Source organism: Macrobrachium rosenbergii, chromosome 6 (genome assembly GCF_040412425.1).
Source record: "Macrobrachium rosenbergii isolate ZJJX-2024 chromosome 6, ASM4041242v1, whole genome shotgun sequence".
In the NCBI taxonomy this organism is placed as follows: Eukaryota; Metazoa; Arthropoda; class Malacostraca; order Decapoda; family Palaemonidae; genus Macrobrachium; species Macrobrachium rosenbergii.
Window position 1 is genome coordinate 8,826,598 of NC_089746.1, and position 18,097 is coordinate 8,844,694.

An 18,097-nucleotide genomic window follows, 5' to 3' on the forward strand; every position below is an offset into this window, starting at 1 on the left:
TTCTTTTAAATCATGAACTCTTTCTCCGTTATGTAATATTGGGGATCTAGGTGATCGACTATATTTGCCATTAATTTTTCGAAATCTATCCCACATTTGTTTAACAGTGTCATTTGAGAAATTGGAAACGTAATTGTCCCAAGATGACTTCCTATTACTAATAACTTTTTTCCTGAATTGAGCAGATATTTTATTCAATAAAGGTTTGATATAATCAATTTCAATGCTATTAATACTAAGACTTTCAATGTATGTCTGTTACTTTTATATAATTTGTTATATCTTTGGTTTAGTCTGTCTAATCGTCTACTTATTTTGTGCTTCAGTTTGATAATTTCTGAAAGTTCTGTAGATCACCATGGAACAGGATTTATTTTTGGTTTATAAGTAGTCATTGGTATTGATTTGTGTCCAGAACTAATTACAAAATCTGTAAAATATGAATTAATTTCGTTGTGATCATTGTTACTTTGGAAAGGGGAAACATTTTTGGTAACTAAATTATACTTTTCCCAGTCAGCTTTTTTAAAATTAAATTTTGGTATAAATTGTTGATGATTATCTTCAAGACATGTGATTACAATTGGGTAGTGATCACTGGTATAAAGATCATCTAGAGTATTCCACTCCAATCTGTCTACTAATGAGGTGGAACAAATAGACAGGTCTACAGATGACAGGGTCCCATGAGTTTTCGAAAAGTATGTTGGGCTTTCATTTTCATTTAAACAACAATAGTTGTAATTAAGTATTAGATTTTCTATGTCTTTACCTGCTCTATCTGCATCTATGATACTGGCACCCCATAAAGGGTGGTGAGCATTAAAATCACCTAAAACTAAAATAGGTTCATTGAACTGTGATAAAATGTTTGGTAAATCAGCCATATCATAATTTTCATTAGGTTGATTATAAAGATTGCAGACTAAAAGCTAGATTTGTTTGTTAGATGCAGGAATTGAAGAAATTTGAAATGAATTACTATTAACTGTAATTTTATCATACGTTACGCGATTATGAACATATATTGCTGTTCTAACTTGCCTTCTCCTGAAACGGAGGAGGCTAGAAAGTAATTACATATTGATGGAACTGGATCATTAACATGTTGTAAACATATGCACATTGGTTCATGTTGTTTTAGGAGTCTTTGTATTTCACCCAAGTGCAATCTTGTTTTCAAACCGTTTATGTTCCATTGAATAATAGTATAATTGAATAGGATGAAAGTTAAATGATTTTGTATAGTTGATTATTAATTTTTTCAATAATTTTTAAACAATGGGTAACTATTCTCTTAATTAGATTTAATTTTCTTTTGTTTTTTGACATTTCTGTGTAAACTTCTGAATCAATAGATAATTTAATTTCTTCTTGTCTGGTTAAGAAATTGTCTAATACTGCTATTTTACTCTCACGATAATATAGCAAGTGTCCAATACACATACAATCTTTGGTATGTGATTCTAGCTGACTTGAGGTATTATCTTTTCTAGTTAAGAAATTCCTTATTACGTTTGTCAATTTTTTCCTTATTTAAGGGTTTTGTTTCTTTGCAATATTGCAAAAGCACTTATGGCATCCACATCGTTCATGATGAGGTTCAGTTTGTGGTGTTATACCTTCCTGGCTACACTGTTGACACTCACAATTATCATTTTGCCTTCCTTGGATTAACTGAATTTTGTCTTGAAATTTACTTGGAAACACGGGTGAAGGACTTATTTCATCAATGTTATCTAAATTAGCGGATGTTTTCCTGTTGAGTTTGGGCGTTTTTTTCTTCTTGGTGTCATTGGTGTTAACCTGAGTTTTTGGGGGAGAAATTATTTCTCTACCTCGTTTTCTTCTTGTTTCGTCAGCATGATTTTCTTCCTCTTCAGAGTCTATTGATTGCAATTCTTCATCTTTCATTAATATTTCATAAGGGTTGCTTATTAGTACTGTGTTACTAGATTCTCTAAGAGACTTTATGTTAATTTCTATGTCTGTTGACCTTGTCGTTTCTTTATCATTTGCTTTTTCAGGTATTTTAACATTTTTCTTGGGTAAAACGTTTTCTACGGCATCTCTATATGATTTATTTCTAGCAGGGTCCATTAAACCTCTTGATTTCAATTCTTGTTTTCCTTCTGGAATTGACATGCCAGACCTGCTTATTGATAATTTTAGTTCGGTGTTATATATATAGAACGGGCATATCTTTGATCTGGCATGGTGGTCTTGCCCACAATTACAACATTTTGATGCTCCACAGTTCCAAGTGGTTTCGTGATCTTCTGAGCCGCAGAATGCACAAACTGGATCGTTTCTACATTTGTTTTTTGTGTGACCATATTTAGAGCAGTTTGTACATTGAAGAGGCTTTGGTATATGGGGTAATACCTCTCTTCTCTGGCCTTCTATTTTAATATTAGGTGGAAGAGTCTGGCCTTCAAATTTAATTTTAGCTATTCTCAATTTTTTGCCATGATGCCTTTTATTTGGGATTTCATATACTTTTACGTTTACAATATTGGGATATCTCATTTTTAATGAGTTCAGTAGTAATGTCTCATCTGGTAGGCCATCACTATCATTATTGGGTGGTAACATTACTGTTCCCTCAATACTGTTTAACTTGTCATGTCTTTGGACCGTGACTTTTATTCCATTCATATTATCAAGCTTTTGATAAGTTTCCGACTGAATTTTTGTGGTAGCTTCAACTATCCATTCTTTTCTTGCTATAGATCTAAATGTCATTTCTTTGGTCGGGTACTGAGTTAATAAAATATTTTCAAATTTAGCAGCGGTCAGTTCGGTTTCTGTTTTAAAAACCAAGTATCTTGGCCAACTGTCATTTCCAAATAATGAATCGAAGTGTATCAGTGTAGGGTCTGGTCTATATTTAGGTCGTCTATTTCGAATTCTGTTTATATTTTCAGTTTTTTCATTTGTTACTGGTACAGTTTCCTTTTGTGGCACAGAGTATGGTTCCATAGTTATTATGTTAGATATGGGTATGGGTCTGGAATTATTCACTTCTTTATTTAAGCTTTCTGAGCCAGTTCCAAGTCCGATCTACGGTCGTCAACAGGAGTTAATGTATTATCCATAGACACGAGTATCTATGTTATTTCTGCCAGGTAGTCCTCCGCCCACCATATTCCCTAATAAGACGGAGCCCAACAAGGGAGGGATGTGTTATGCGACTGTAAGTGGCCACCCCTAGAGGCTACAACCTGGTTATACACATGGCTCCCAGAACTTGAGGCGTCATCAGTCCGTCGAGATCAGACCCAGCTCTGGGAGCCTTGTTTGACATAAGACTTTCCCCTCGCTCGGGCACGTCAGGTACTCGTATTCTACGGGTGGAGAGGCATGTCAGTCCTCTTTACCCTCCATCAAATCAGAGGAGCAGTCAGAGCCGTAATCCAATTTAGGTCCAATGTTATCAACTAATGGTCATTCTTGATAGGGGAAGAAGATAGGATTGAAAATGGAAAGGCTTGAAAGTGGACCGAGCTTAGTCTGGATGCTCAGAACTGACCAATGTAGCATGGTTAGACCTGCCAGGGTAGGGTGCTACCCAACTACCATAGCCCAGTTCATCCTTGCAACCTTTGGCCCCACCACCACATCAAGGTGTCAATCCCATTGGTGGGAAGTATATAAATTATATATATATATATATATATATATATATATATATATATATATATATATATATATATATATATATATATATATATATATATTAAGGTTTAAGCTGACTAATTGCTGGCCTTTGAAAACGTGTGGCCGGTGCAGGTGGCCTTTGTGTTGACGTTGGTATTTTCCGCGGTTAGAGACAGCGGGTATCCGAAGCAGTCATACCTTCCGGTCACGATCAGGATGCCTGGAGATAACGTGACAGATGAATGGAAGCTTTGCGATATCTGTGAGTTCAGAATGCCGGGTCTCGAACATTGAACCCGACGGTGACGTCACGCTTCAAGGGAGGGTTATTAAGTGAATGTGTGCACACGTGCGCTCTCTAATGTGTATATTATAGATGAACCATAGAATGGGTATTCACTTCGATTTGCGGCTGGTGTGATCGCTCTTTTTGAGCTGTGTGTGAATAAGAACAGCCACTGTGTGGAACGGTTTCGAATGGCCATAGAATGTGAGCAAGATAACTCATTAACAGTTATATCTTTTCAGACATCATGTGGAATACCAATATTACATTGCAGTGAAACCCCTCTGTTCTTTATTATGCATTTTTAATATAAGTTATGTTTCTCTTAACAGGAATTCTGGTTGAGTCCTGTGAGGACGTATATATTCCAAATGGTGTTTTTTTAAATATACTATATGACATTTATTTGGGTCTAGAGTAATCATTACCTTTTTATTTTGTTTGGTGACCAGGGTGTTAGTCACTAGTACTGGTTGGTTTACCGTAGAATCATTAATTCGATTGATTGTAAGTCTGAGTTTCCTCTAGTTATGACTTCCATTTTTGTGGGTTGTGAGAGACCCCATTTTATGACCGTAGCTTTTGCTGAAATGCTTTCGTAATTTTACAAATAAAATCTAGTTTTGTATCTCAGCGTTTTAATCCAGTAAGCCTTTTGCTTGATAGATAGAGTGAGAGAGAGGAGTTGACGAGAGATAAAGACTATGCTGACCCAATGCTGGCCATTGCTACCGAAAGAATCTTAGAGATATAAGATGATATGACACTGTTCTTAAAACAGATGTAGATAGAGATTATGACCCTATCTGACCTTGTTTTAGGTCATAATATATATGTATATATATATATATATATATATATATATATATATATATATATATATATATATATATATATATATATATATATATATATATAAAAAAGATAAAATCCATAAGGAAAGGGGAACACTGCAGTGCTGCGAGACCTTTAGACTGTCTGTCGTCCTTTACTTAGCAGACTGAGGAAACATAAAAGTAAGTTTACAAAGAAAACTCATATAAATGACAGGTGGGGATTACAAAGGAAAAAATATGTACCTGGAATCCAACACAATTGAAGAATTGGTATAACTGCCAAAACATTGTTAAATATTTAAGAGGTTTTGCGAAGGATTAGGAACAACTGTTCAGAAGCAGGGACAGGACAATTAAAAGATTATACAAGGGGGTGACTGACCACCAAAAAATATTAGTACAACAAAATGATTCTCTTTTTTGTAAACAATAACAATTTTTGCAAGATGAACATTTTTACAAATAAAAAATTGTATTTAACATACGAATACATAGAAAATATACATAAGGTAACTAATTTTTAATTAATTCAGTGATTTTATGTTTTAGGTCATTCTTGAACATTTTTCTAATACAGGGGTCCAAATAATACATGCCAGGGCTAAGGATAAAATTACAGCTGGAAGTAAGCTGGATAATAGCGGACTCCAAAAGATTTCTTGAAGAGAAATCTTTCGATCTGGCAATCAGAACTTTCAGTCAATTTATTCTGTGAGAGTTTTCACGTAAATGAATGAATATAGCATTGGATGTTTGTCCAGTTTTGACTGAATACTTATGTTGCTTAATACGTACATCTAAATCTTTGCTAGATTGGCCAATATAAAAAGAGGGTAGTCCATACATGGAATTTTATATATTATGTTGTTTTCTTTAGGCCTATTTTTTATTAACATTCCTTTTTAGTGTGTTATTATAGGGAAAAAACGAGGTTGGCATTAAAATATTTTAACAATGATTTTATGCTTTCAAAACCACTAAAATAAGGTAAGCTAAGAAAGCTCTTAGGGGTTTCTTTCTCCAAGTTACTTTCACTATAAAACTTTTTGTGGGCTTTATTTTAACAAATATCATATAAACTTTCGAAATATATTACCAAGCTCTTGTCCTCGTTATTTTGAACTATTTCCTATTCTCACGTATATAATTGTCTAGATTTAGTTAATAAATTAAACAAAAATCACTTTTGCCCCACTGATAGATTCGTTAGTTTTGATGTTTGTTCTCTTTTACTAAAGTCCTATAGATTCTGTTTTAGAGTATCTTAGTAATGAACTAATCCATCATGAATTACCTCTACCTGTAAGTCATATTATTTCGCTCATTAGGTTGTGCACTTGTGATTGTAAGTTTATGTTCAATGGTGAATTTTACCAAAAAATATTTGGTATGGCAATGGGCAACCCTTTATCCCCACTCCTCTCAAACTTGTACATGGAATTCTTTGAAAAACGATATTTACCTAATATCATTTATACTTCTTTAAAGTGGTCTAGATATGTTGACGATATTTTAGCTGTTTTGCCTGCTGGTATTGATGTAAATGATTTACGCTCTAATTTGAACAACCAGGTACCATCCATTAAGTTTACTTTAGAATCAGAAAAAGACAATTGCCTCCCTTTCTTAGATGTTTTAATAAATAGAGAACCATTTCAATGCAAATTCAGTATTTATAGGAAACCAACCAACAACTTAACTTATGTCCATTTTTATTCAGGCCATCACCTTAACATCAAAATATCAATTTTTTTCGTCTATTTTTTTACGAGCTTTGGGCATTGTCAGTCCCAGTATTTGGATAAAGAAATTGAATACATAAGAAAAATAGGGACAGATTTATGTTATCCTTCACATATACTAGATATTTGTTATAATAAAGCCTTCAAAAAGTTTTATAGTGAAAATAAAATGGAGAAAGAAAAAACCCTAAGAACATTCTTAGCTTGCCTTATTTTAGTGGTTTTGAAAACATAAAATCACTGTTAAAATCTTTTAATGTCAACCTCGTTTTTTCCTATAATAACACACTAAAAGGAATGTTAATAAAAAACAGCCCTAAAGAAAACAACATAATTATAAAATTCCATGTTTGGACTACCCTCTTTTTATATTGGCCAATCTAGCAAAGATTTAGATATACATATTAAGCAACATAAGTATTCACTCAAAACTGGACAAACATCCAAAGCTATATTTATTCAAGTGAAAACTCTCACAGGATAAATTGGACTGAAATTTCAGTGATTGCCAGATCAGAAAGATTTTTCTTCAAGAAATCTTTTGAGTCCGCTATTATCCAGCTTACTTCCAGCTGTAGTTTTATCCTTAGCCCTGGCATGTATTATTTGGACCCTGTATTAGAAAAATGTTCAAGAATGACCTAAAACATAAAATCACTGACTTAATTAAAAATTAGTTACCTTATATATATTTTCTGTGCATTCGTATGTTTAATACAATTTTTTATTTGTAAAAATGTTCATCTTGCAAAAATTTTTATTTTTTACAAAAAAAGATAATTATTTTGTTGTACTAGTATTTTTTGGTCAGTCACCCCCTTGTATAATCTTTTAATTGTCCTGTCCCTGCTTTTTAACAGTTGATCCTAATCCTTTGCAAAACCTCTTAAATATTTAACCCTGTTTGGCAGTTCTAGTAATTCTTCAAATTGTGCTGGATTCCAGGTACATATTTTTTCCTTTGTAATCCCCATCTGTCATTTATATGAGCATTTTTTGTAAACTTGCTTTCGTATTTCTTCAGTCTGCTAGGTAAAGGACGACAGACAGTCTAAAGGCCTCGCGGCACTCCAGTGTTTTCCTTTCCTTCGTGTATTTTATCTTTATTTAAATATTCATCACATTCCATATTTTCGTGATTCAGTTATACACACACACAAACACACACATATATATATACATATATATATATATATATATATATATATATATATATATATATATATTATATATATATGTGTGTATATATATATATATATATATATATATATATATATATATATATATATATATATATATATATATATAACTCTGGCTGTCAAAAGGAGACAGATAGATAGATAGAGAGAGAGAAAAAGTGTAAATTAGATGGTTCACTTACAGCCCCATATTTTAATATATTTTTTTACTAGAAGGAAGACCATAGAATTTCAAAACGTAAAATGAGACTTTGGATTTAGCAGTTCCACTTGTAATCAAGAGGAACAACATAGATTAAAAAGCTTCCCACTATGAGGTTTGAGTAGATACGAATCAACACATATAAAATTTATTGCAAAAATGACTTATGACAATAAATCCTCGTGTTTCAAATACATTTACAGTTTATGAGATAAATGCTATAGTGCACTTTTATTGATAACACGAAGCTAAGTTAGAGCAATATCTGCAACTAACTTCAGTTAAGATAGTGAGTAGAGAAAATATTTTTCTATACTTAATTGAGAAGATATGTCCATAGGAAAATAAGTGTGAGTCCGTTGGTATCCAGTAAAATACCTAGGGAATATAAACTCATGAGGAAAAAACCTTTTCCAGTTTTTATATCATGAGTCCCACGCCAGAGTTGCATAAAATAAAAAATACTTTTATATTTCTGCCATTTGTAACATCGTTATTTGTTGGAAAGATGATTTTCTCTTAGACATGCATATTTTGGTTATTATTTTGATTAAACGCTGTAAGTAAATAATGCAGATTTATTACTTCTCTCGCTCGTTCTCTCTTGGGCTCATACGATGTGTACCTGCCATTTCTGGATAGAAAAAATCGACTATTCATAAGGAACACTGGACAGTCTCTCTCTCTCTCTCTCTCTCTCTCTCTCTCTCTCTCTCTCTCTCTCTCTCTCTCTCTCTGACTGACTAAATCTTCAAATAATGAAACATCTAATATTGCATTTTCTCTCTCATATGATTTATGCCGGCCAGTTTTTGATATCTAGAAAATCGATAACCCTAACAAATAAATATCTCTCTCTCTCTCTCTCTCTCTCTCTCTCTCTCTCTCTCTCTCTCTCTCTCTCTCTCTCTCTCTCTCTCTCTCTCTCTCTCAGACTAAATCTTTCAAATAATGAAACATCTAATATTTCATTTTCTCTCTCATATGATTTATGCCGGCCAGTTTTTAATATGTAAAAAAATCAGTAACCTAACAAAGAAACATCTGTACTCTCTCTCTCTCTCTCTCTCTCTCTCTCTCTCTCTCTCTCTCTCTCTCTCTCTCTCTCTCTCTCTTTACATACACATAATCTATGCTGGTCATTTTTCTCTAAAAAAATAAAGGTCGATAATTCAATCGAAGCAAAACCGCCTTTAAACGACGTTGTTACATGTGTGGCCAGACAGGCTCACGTTCCTCCCGTAGACGGTCCTAACCTGCTCCGTCCCAAACTGTCCGTAGATGTAGACAGATTCTGAAGGGTATCCTAAGGATTTGAGTGAATACAGGCAGGCAATACTCATGGTGGGTCCTCCGCACATTACAATCTGTCAATGAAGTATTTCTGAGTTAGTCAAATGAACATAAGTATTGAAGGTCAAAGTGAATGTTACATATAATTAAATCAGTGAGTAACTTCCCCATTCATAAACAGAAAAACAGGCAAGTAAGAAATACTAATAATGAAGACCGTAGTAGTTAGTATGAAGTCTATGAATTAGATCAGTGCATTTTCTATTGGAGAAACAAATCCACAGTTATGTAAGGGTACATATATTTGAAAATAAATCTCTGCAGAGAGCTTTCGGGAATTGAAAAGGGGTATCGAACAGATTCTCGGAAGCTCTCTGTAGAGATTTATTTGTAAAAATGTGTACCCTCACATAACTGTGGATTTGTTTCCCCATTTCAAGGCTCATGCTACTATGAGTACTTTTTTACATTTTATATTCATATGATAGAAAAATAATACATTAATGATGAAGATCTTAATGGACTGGAAATAGCAGATACATTAAAATAAGTAAATTGCTTATTACTTCTACGCTTTTATATTAGTTAGGCAAGCGTGAATAAAGAAGGTCTAAGTATACCAGAATAAAGAGAGCATTTTAAATCAGTAAAATGCATACTTATTTAGCAGGAAAACACTCCTATAAAGAAGCACAGATGACGAGCTTATTGAATTTACAGTAATTAAGTGAATAAATATACAATGAATAAATTTTTCAACATAGAAATAAAGATAATGAAGCAATGATAATCATGATGAATAAATCGACAACATTGCAGAATCAACACTATAACAAGGAAAAACTAATATTCATTACAGATTGATGAATAAATTCGATTATTTTGACATAAAAATAGTTAAAGAAACTTTGCAATAACCAACTCCAGTTTATGGTTTTGTGTTACTTTTTCATCATCAAATGCTGTTTCTGGTATTTGTCTTCAGTGAATTTAGTTTTTAGAATTTTTTTTTATTTCTTTTTCGTCAACCAATTCCGGTTTCTAGCTTTTCTGTTTTGAATCAATATGTTTCATGTTTTCTATCTTTAATCAAATCCAGTGTTCGTTTTGTTTGTTTTCAATCCATCCCGCTTCAAAGTTCCTTTACCTCGCACACGTTTTCTATTTCGGTTTCCTTTGTCATAATAATCTTCAATTTCCGATCACTGGTGCCTTAACCTTCCACCAATTTCTAGTTACTGGTCTTCAACTATTTTCGACTTTTTGATTTTTCAGTTTTCCGTCATTGTCGGTTTTGTATTTCTTATGATTCCTACGTATTACATTCACACGGCCATGGATATAATTCCTTCATAATTATGAGAGATTTGACATTCGTCTTAGCATAATGCTTTCTTTCAGAATAAAAAGCAAAATTCGTGAATGTATATCTAACCTTATAATAACTTTCCTCATTAGGCTTAATGACGTGCTTTTCAAATCATGGCGGTGTCAATAAAGCCCTCTTCTCCTTCCCAGTTCTCAGGAGTTTCGGCCAAACTGTAGACCAGCTTGAGCCTCTTGTCTTTGGCTGAAAAGAAAGAAAAGTCGAGATCAGTGACAGTAAAATTAATCTTTCATCTATAGGGACCACAAAGAAAGAACAAAACAACCGTCCTTGTTCTGTTCTTACTTTAACTGGTCAATCGTGGACTGACATCCTGTGCAGAAAACCTACGCAATATACTGAACACTTCAAATGCCCACACAGAAGGAACATTAACAGCATGTAAAACTCCTTTAAAACACAGCGTCATTCACCTTTATCTCTACCTGGATCTTAGGGCCCTTTCGTTCTAGCAAAGGGTCGGCACCCTTTGGAGAGCGGCACATGCACCTATGCAGTGTCTTGGATGAGACACTGTACTATATCGTCCAAAACTTTCTAGGCATTCCTATCTTCCCCATACCCATAAACACGCGCGCGCGCGCACACACACACACACACACACACATATATATATATTGTTTACCTGCGTAAGCGTCAAGCTCTTCGCGGTAGAGAATTTCCTCGTAGCTCTCAGAAAAGTAGAGAAGCGTAATTCGGGTTTCATCGCTCCGGGTTGTTCATGATGTGTCTTATGAGCTGCATTCCTGGAGTTACTCCTCCACCAGAAGCAAGCAGAACGAGGTGGACGAGCTTGTTGGGCTCGTATTCGAAGCCTCCGCAGGGTCCTCGGAATTCGACCTTGTCACCTGCGCGTAACAGAAAAAGAGAGGAAAATGAACAAAAGAAAAGAGAAGACAATAAATGTTTAGCATAGGGTTACAGCACAAAATGAATTTATCGTACGTAAGAAACATGATCCTTTCACAAACCACAGCCGTGGTTTGGATTTATCCTAGTGTTTTGACATTCAAATGTCATTACCATCCATTATGTGATCGTTATTATCACTCCTGAAGAATAAAATCCAGTAAATACTTACCTGGCTCGAGTGCTTTGAAGTGCTGTGACAGCAAGCCCTGAGTTTCGAATCTGAGAACGAGCTCGATTTTTGCCGAAATCGTCGGGACGCGAGACTGGAGAGAAAGTAACGAATTTGGTCCTTCCCTTTGACGTTCACTTTGACCTGACGAAAACAGGAATGGCGATCAAAATAAGGTTCAATTAAAAGTTACAATGATACTGGCAACAATGAAAAAACGACGATTATTCATAATTCAAGACGGTTTCCTTGACTCTGGTAGTTTTGGCAACAGATAGCTCACGGTTAATCTATGATGTTTTAGGGCAAATAATAATAGTAATAAAAGAGTTCAAATTAACATCACAACAGCTACAATATTAATTAGAATGAGAACAACGATACAACGTCAGACGAAATAAACAAGGAGTGACTAAAGGTACTGTAAATTCAGTCACCTAGAATGACTAAATTTTCTTCATTTCACCCACTGGTGCTCTGTATCCACTTAAGACAATCATAAATTTGATTGCCACGGTCCAGTTATTCGTGGCATTAAATCAGCCAAACAAATCACTGAAATCGTAAATACTACACGTCTTTATAAATTGTAAAGGTGGCAAATGATAAGCAAACACAAGTGATAAGTGCTTTCAAGATTGAACATATACATGCATATGATCGGTCCCCTAGCTCACAGAGACGGTAAATTCGTGTGCAGAGAAAATCTCTCGGGCCATGAGCGACACTTGAGCTCGGGACCACACTAGTGGGAAGACACTGTTATTAGATAATAACAGCTCTCAGCTAATACGACAAAATAGATATATTTTTCTGGTGCACTATGTAATTTAATAGATTTTTATATCTGCTTCCTTTGCTTGAAATTACAGACATTTTTTGTTTTTGAATATGATTTTCTTTCAGGTATTTGAGCTTACAGGTCGTGGAAAATATCTTTCAGGAGAATTTGAGCACAATGAAATTATGTTGAGTATATGTAATGTTTGAAATCATAGGCCACGAGGGATACCGGCTGATTTCTGTAGACTGGCATTGCAACGAAAATTGTCGTCAACGTCATTACCTTATTGCATGCAATAATGAAAGCGTCTGCAAAGTCATGTATTTCACCCAGTTACTCCTGTGGCAATAACTAAACCGTTGCCAAAATTTTCTATGTAAACACATACCACAACAAACTGTCCTGCCAAGCATCCTGTGTGGTCTGTTGGTTTCGGCAGGTCAAAGACGAAGGACGCCATCTTGTCACTGACGTCAGTCTTAGACCTCAGTACCAATGGAATCCAAGAATCAGGTTTCAGTGCTGCATCATGGCTGGTGCCATCTGGGGTTTTGATAACCTGAAAATAAAGATATGGGTAACATCGATACTCAAACAATAAACATATAATTACTTAGTCCAATTAATAAATAGGTAAATGCTACAAAACAAGGAAAGTGACTTTCATTGAGAGGAGGAGGAGGTCTGAAAGGTCAACTGCCTGAGAAAAAAGGAGATAAGAAAAGATAAAACTAGTAAGAGAAACAGATAATGTAATGTCATATATGTGTGTGGTGTGCATAACTTTCAAACTTCCAGCTATGGATACTGAATCTACAGGGCACATTTACCAGAAGCGTATTTTTATCAGCCACCTGGACCCTGAAGGGAAATAAACAAATACTTGTAGTCCTTATCTGCGTTCTGCGCGGGGATTATAACCCAAGCAGGTAGGAAGAGTGAGGCTACAGCTTAACCGACCGGACCTCGAAGAATTGTTATCTCTTCCTTAAAAAGTGAACTCCTTCCAGAGGATCCTACCTTATTATTCACAGCTGGGGGACATGTGTTGAAGGGGTTTTCAAAGTCAGTGTCCTGGAAGGGATGATTTGCGTTCCCTCCTTTCTCTTCCACATCTATGTCCTTCATGAGATTCGCGGCCAACTCTTTCTTCTCCAGCAAAGTCATCTTCTTCATCTCGTGATGGATGGCACGTTTGTTGGGAACCTGTTCCCTGGTAAAGAAAATCCCAGGTGAAATAATAAAACTGACTCAGGTTAACAGCTCAAATACTGCTTCTGTTACTCCCCGGAAACATCATAACTAGCACGGATAATACATTAATGAAAGCAAGATGCGACGAACATGCTGGAAAACGGACCCCCGACTATCAAATAAGTTACCCTCAAAATACTGAATGATAGCTGAAAGAGGACCAAAGATAAAACGTGATGCTGACGAGAGTTATATATAAAATTTTAGACCCCTTTGTTACATATATTTAAGTTCAGCAAAAGAAATAAAGGTATAATATTACTTATATGCAAATTCATCCAATACCAAAGTGGACCAGTATCATATAAACATAAGAAGCGCTCGCAAGTGTCTGATATGAATAGAATGAAAGACACAAAGAATGTAGAACAAGATGGAACGAAAGTCCTCCCAACCCCAAGCCACCCCACAACCAAAGAGTAATAAAAAAATTAATACCACTAACCAGTAGTCAAGCACATCCATTCCCATGAGACATGTCTTTCCCACAAACTGTCGCAGGACTTCGTTTGAAGGACCCATCACCCAACCGGCCTTTCCATCTCGCAGGACGCGTTCGATTCAAGCTCGAGCTGGAAAAGAGATGCTGTTAAAGGACTTCATTCTTCTCAACCAAGTTTATTGTGAGCAATGGGTGAAGGTTAGGCCATGACACAGCAGCAAAAAAATGCGAAAGTTATTGATGTTCACGGATTACATGATTCATTTGTTTATTCAAATTTTAACGTCTTCGTACTGTCGTGTCCTAAAGGCGAGGTGAGATGTACTTTGAGGCGCAGGGCTTCTGAAATAAACAGGCCACGACAATCGAGTTGTGTTGCGTGTGTAGCCAGCAGTTAGTAACCACAAAATACTGGGTATTGGACTCCAACGGTGATCAGCGAAGAATATACTGACTGATTATTACTTTAAAGAGGCATCGCAAAATTGGTCACCAGCAACAGAGATGTACTATTTGAGGAATAATTAACTGACCTTAAAGTGAAAACAAACCTTAACAAGATTCCCTTGATAACTACAGAAAATAACATTGATTTTAATTAATATAATCTGGCTCACAAAACTAGGTCACCGACGCATAAAACATAATTTAATAGATTTGTAAATACCCCGATGCAGGCGCGCCCACACAAAATGACAAATATTCCATAAACAAAATGCAAAAGATTACGAAAAAAATTTACATCTCCATCAACCATCACTCTTCTCGTGGTGTGCAAGTACTCCTCACTAACAGCACAGATACCCCTCAGCATTTGAAACGTTTTGCTCAAGATTAGAAAAATGCAAAAAATAAAAAAAGAAACTCGCCTTGTAACCGGTTCCACCGCAGGCGTGCAACATAGTGTCCGATACCTTGCAGACGTTTTTGGCAGCAACATACTTGTTCTGCCATAGCCAGTGCAGTAACAAGCTCCTGTTATGGACCGTATTAACACTAATTAAACTTTAGGTTTATGCATGTATCCGAAATAAAATTAAAAATAAATAAAAAATCAACTGAAACTTGGAACTAACTAAGACTCACAAAGGATGCGGGGACATCAGTATCGCTTAAGGAACTTCTTTACCTTGGTGCCCAAGTAAGGTCAGCGTGACCTGACCAGTCGTTGTTGTTGGTTGCATTGTCCATGGCGGAAGCTGTGAGGAACACGAAACCCCTCGAGGAATTCGTCATACTTAGGCTGTCTCCGAAGTAATCCTGTTAATCAGAGCACAGTAAGATTTGATATTGTCCCTGTTTTTACTCCTATTACTACTACTGCTACTACTACTACTACTAAAAAAAAAAAGTATATCTTAGTTTAACCAGACCACTGAGCTGATTAACAGCTCTCCTAGGGCTGGCCCGAAGGATTAATTTATTTTACGTTGCTAAGAACCAATTGGTTACCTAGTAACGGGACCTACAGCTTATTGTGAAATCCGAACCACATTATAGCGAGAAATGAATTTCTATCACCAGAAATAAATTCCTCTTATTCTTCATTGGCCGGTCGGAGATTCGAACTCGCGACCAACAGAGTGGTAGCTGAGAACGGAACCCGCTAGCCCAACGAAGAACTACTGCTAATTATAATAATAATTAAATTAATGCATTTACACTGATTAACATACAACCATTAATGATCTGATGATGGTTCCTAATATTACTGTTAATATTTCTGCTTTTGTTATAACTATACTACCATTACTGTTGTTGTTATTAATCATAATAATGACTAAACAGAATCAGCTGTCTTATCTGAATTACTATGAGGGATCCATTTTCTATCTGATAAGATAATAAGTGTGCTTATATAACGTCTTGAAATATGCAAAAACTTTTACATACCCTAAGTGTGTTGTGTCTTCCGTAATTAGTCTCGCAAACCCTTTAGTGTTTGAGAACATGCTGTACCCTATTATCTGGGTGATGATGAAACTTCAGATAATTCAGTGTTTTTTTTTTTATATAAATACTGATTGATAGTGAAGTCAGATTTCCCCTTTAAACATACTAATAATAATAATAATAATAATAATAATAATAACTACCTCAAAACCAAACTCAACTTGAAGTGGGTCTCACAATACACAAAATTGGAGCTTGAAAGAAGCAGGTCTGTTGGTTTCGATTGAGGTGGCCTTATGCCAGCATGAGCCCTTGCTCACAATGAACCGTAACTATGGTGAGGTTTGAAAGGAATAAGAGGTCTGGTGTGGACCTCTGGATTCGGTCTAACAGAGGCGGCTGGTAACAATGGAGGTTTCGATCACATCAGTTTCAGACTAGGCAGTTATGGTCAAAACCTGTATTTCATCTGTAAGATTTATCACAGGAATTCCAGACGTCGCCGCCCTGTTAAATCTTCTGTAATTTCTTAGCATCTCATCTCCTAGCTTTAACAGATCCAAAATGAGCATGATAAAATCAAAGACCATTCGCATTTAAGAGGATCTCTGGCAGGTACTGTAGTTCTTTTATGAAAACGGGCAATTACTCATTCCAAGATGATAATCAGCCACTCAAGTTTCAAATCAGACTTTTGAAGAATCTAATAATGACATCTACTCTCTCTCACTCACACAAACCCACATTATTGCTGACTCTCTTACCTGGATTGTAGGATAATCACACACCCTCATTCCAACATCGGCGTGGGCTTTCCTCGTGACGTGTTTCTTTGCGATGTCTATGGCCGCGAGGGCTATGCCATTCCAGACACTAGAAGAACACAGCAGAAAGTATGGATCGACGCATTCGTCGTTACTCTGAGGAGCATTGAAAAGTGTTAATGATTTACAGAATTGAAAATCTAATGATAAAATTAATTGTTTTATATATATATATATATATATATATATATATATATATATATATATATATATATATATATAAGGCAATGCATCAGATCTAGATAGTGAAGCACAGACATAACCGAAGGAACTAAGAGGAAGGATGGAGATCTCGAAGCTAAAAAGAATCACAATCGATCAAGAAGGAAACTATAAGGCCCCTAATTACATATTAATCTTCGAGGAAAATATTCATCAGTAGGCAATATAATGTAAAAGAACAATAACAAAGACAAAAATGTTAAATATACTGTAGATTCATTACCACTGCATCATTTTGTGAAAGAATAACTTGACTCACCAACCGCCCATCTCCGGGAGGGCCGACCATCCTGTCTAGATTGAACTCCCCTCAACGACCAGGGGACCAGACATGTTTCCATGCATGCCCAGAGCTTTCCAGTCGTCTGTGTTAGCGCGGATTTCGTCCTTAAAAAAGAAATAATTACCAATCATTTTTTTATTTTGGGGCTTTTTGTTCTTGAAGGGTTTGGCTACAAAAGGCCTTATCCCTCTGGTTTTCCTGGTTTCCAACAAGTAATTTCAGTATGAAACTATTAGTTCCGTGCTCAGCCCCAAAGATATTTGAGGCTGTCATGTACCGACTAAGTCTGTCATTTCTTTGGTAGCCCCTTATAGCTACTTGGTTGAGCTAAAGCACACTGAGGCCCTTGTTCTTCGCGTCTGCATCCAGAACTACTTAGCACCCCATTTATACGAAATCCAAACCGAAATGTGTATCTTTAGTTTACCCGAACTTACAGAATGCTGAAAGGAATTCTGTCAGTTATATTAATTTGCAAAGAAAATCTTGGTAAATTCTTTGGACTTGCAGTCTTTTTACTGTTGGATGAAAAATGTTATTATAAAAGCGTTAGTAACGACAATGTTTACAAAACCCAGCTCTGTAAAGTTAAGAAACTAAGAGGGGAAAATGCCGACCTTGTGGTTGGCAGCTGAAAACTAAAGAAGGGAAAAAGATAAAGTTCAGAGGGGGAACACAAATAAAGAAAAACTAGAATGAAAATAATATA

At 35.6% G+C, this 18,097-nt stretch overlaps 1 protein-coding gene and 2 pseudogenes across 2 annotated transcripts in view; 1 reads left to right on the forward strand and 2 right to left on the reverse strand.

The window, feature by feature from the left end:
- LOC136839164 (uncharacterized) overlaps positions 1 to 18,097 on the forward strand; it is a 222,989-nt gene that overhangs the window by 17,747 nt on the left and 187,145 nt on the right. The window lies entirely within an intron of this gene.
- LOC136839163 (uncharacterized) overlaps positions 8,585 to 18,097 on the reverse strand; it is a 103,167-nt pseudogene continuing 93,654 nt past the window's right edge.
- Positions 9,049 to 18,097, reverse strand: part of LOC136839677 (uncharacterized) — a 26,652-nt pseudogene continuing 17,603 nt past the window's right edge.